Raw genomic sequence first — 2,940 nt, 5'->3', positions numbered from 1 at the left:
TACTCTGTTGCAAGCCACGATCACCTTTCAGCTACATTACTGCCATAGCCTACTATAGGTCTTCTTGCTCTTGACCTTACTCCACCCCAGTCAGTTCTCAGCACAGCAGATAGAGTGATCCTTTGAAAATTCAAATCAGCTCAATTCTGTCCAAACCATTCCAATGGCTGGTTTCTAATTCAGAGTAAATCCAAAGTCCTTAATAATAGCCTACAATGGTCTACCTGACTCCATCCCACCTCCATCACCCTATCCTTATATCTCTAATCTCATCGGCCACTGCCCCTTGGCAAATCCATATCCAACCACATGGGCCTCTTTGCTGTTTCTTCTCAAAGCATTCTCTAGACTCAGTCTTTGTACTTGTTCCTTCAGTCTGGGCAACTCTTCCTTCAGATATCTGCATGGATCCTTCCCTCACTTCCTCCTAGTATCTGTTCAAACTTCACCTTATAAGAGAAGACTTTTCTAAAACCCTATGTAACAAAAACTAATGGAATTGCCAGGGTCTTTTGGACTTTTCCTCAGCACCAGACCCCCCCTACCAAGAACCTGAGGTGGGATGTGAGGGACAGTAGAGTTAAGGCTCTCAGCTCTGCTCTCTATGGGGGAGCCACTCTGGCCCCCATACCTGAGCAGTACAAGTGAGGTTTAGTCATCTCATCTCTTGGGGGATTTCTCTTTACTTACTCTTAAGATGGACAGGAGTAACTTCATGAACTCAAACCAAGTACTCCCAGGTAAAGGGTATCTCTGATTATACTTCATTGCTGGAATCAGCCTGAACTGATGCAGAATGGATAGGAGCAACCTCCCCACTCCCTATTTCTGTAGCCAGAGATGTTCTACTGTGGCCCAGTGAGAGATTCAGGGCTCCCTAAAGCCACCCTCAGCTCCCTCTCAGAAGTTACCTGGGGTTACTTAGGGGAATGTTGGCCTTGGTTGTGTCTTAGAAAAGCCAGGTCAGCCTCTAATTTCAGAGTTTGATGCAGGCAGAGTGACCTCTCATGTGATATATAGACATAATGGGGACCTTAAAGCCCCTCTGGAGACTAGGAACAGAGAGCAAAAGCAGAGAGTGAAAGCATCAGGGGATACTGGGGTGTATGGGGCAGTCCTTATGGAATCCAGCATCTATGGGGATGTACATGCCTGAGTACCAAGATCAGTTCCTGATGCCCTTTTGTCAGTCTATATGATATATGTAGATAAACATGGCCATAGATGTCTGAGGCAATGGCATATACAGTCTTGGATCTTCTGAATTTGAAAAGTAGGACATAAGAAAGAATGACTCCTAGTCTTGGGATTTTTCAAAGTTCAGTTGGTCCATAGTTTAGTTCAACAGGCTTTTCTTACATCTTTAATCATCTTTCTTTCCACCTGCCCAAGATGGCTATTTTTAAAATATTTTATTTATTTATTCATGAGAGATGCACAGAGACAGAGAGGAAGAGACATAGGCAGAGAGAGAATAAGGCTCCATGCAGAGAGCCCGATATGGGACTCAATCCTGGGTCTCCAGGATCATGCCCTGGGCTGAAGGCAGACATTCAACCACTGAGCCACCCGGGCGTCCCATCCAAGATGGGTATTTCAAATTTGTTCATCTTACTTAAGCACCCAACACTAATATATCCTACTCAAAACTCCTAGCAGATAAGACTTCACCTATAGTTTCACTGAGACCATAATATAACATCAGGCTATAACTCTCTAAACAACTTAGGATGCCTCCACCTTAGAGCTTATTCTAATCTTTTATATAAGAGTTTTTTTTTCTCTTCCAGACTAATCTCTTTATCTGTTCCCACTTCTCCCATCTACCCTACTTTGCTTTATCTGGTATCTCCAGACTCCCTCTTCCTCTGGATTATTCCCATAAACTCTGTCTTCCCTTTTTGAGTCAAAATTCTGGAAAGGGTTTTCCATAGCCATTGCTTTCATATCCTTACCTCCATCTCTATTTTCTAAACCCACTACATTCTGATCTCCTCAGGATCACCCTTGAATTCCTTTACTATGAAAAACATGGCTGCTTCTTATCTTATTTGAGTTCTCAGAATCATCCAAAATTGTTTCTTTTTTTACTGGCTCTCTTGACTTCCATGGAACTTATATCTCCTGGTTTCATTCCTTTCGTTCTATTCCCAGATTATCCTTCTCGACATTGAGAAGATGGCTGAACAGTAGGGTCCCCAAGGCACCTGTCCCCACCAGATTACCTAGCTAACCTTCAAATCATCCTGAAAATCTACGAATTCGGCCTGAGATTTAAAGAGAGAACAGCTGGAATGCTACAGTGAGAAGAGTTCACGCTTCTATCAAGGTAGGAAGACGGGGAAAAAAGAAATAAACAAAAGGCATCCAAGGGGGAGGGGCCCCGTGAAGAGCCAGGCTAAGGCCAGGGCGAGTGTCCCCAAGACAGGAAAGCCCCATCCCGGAGAAGCAGGAGCTTCACCAATCTTCCCGGGCGGAAAGTCTCTCACAGGGAGTTAGAGCAGGATCCCAGGAGGGGCAGGGATGCCCTCAGGCTCCCTGGGACACTAACAGAGGACCTGCGCCCAGGGTAGAGTGCCACACCCCGCGGCCGAGCTCCCTAAAGGGCTGCAGTGCATGCCTGGCTGGACCCGGGAGCAGCTCGGAGGCGGCACTGGCGGAGGCTCCACGTTGAGGGGGCTGCGCGGCTCTGGGAGCAGCTTGGTGGGGCTCAGGCAGCAGCTCCACGCAGAGGGGACTGCGCGGCCGGGAGCGCAAATCCAACAGTGCAGGCCCAGGAGCACAGGGCACTGGGGACAGCCCAGGATCCCGCGCTCCCTCTGGGACAGGCAGAAGCCAGGAGGGCACAAGACAGCAAGGATACTTCTGCCCCAAGCTGAGCAGATCAGCGCCGCCCCCGGAGCATCCAGGCCCCCGCAGACTGAGAGCTCTGTAGTTACT

Source organism: Nyctereutes procyonoides, unplaced genomic scaffold (genome assembly GCF_905146905.1).
Source record: "Nyctereutes procyonoides isolate TBG_1078 unplaced genomic scaffold, NYPRO_anot_genome, whole genome shotgun sequence".
Lineage (NCBI taxonomy): Eukaryota > Metazoa > Chordata > Mammalia > Carnivora > Canidae > Nyctereutes > Nyctereutes procyonoides.
This window is presented reverse-complemented; position numbering follows the sequence as displayed.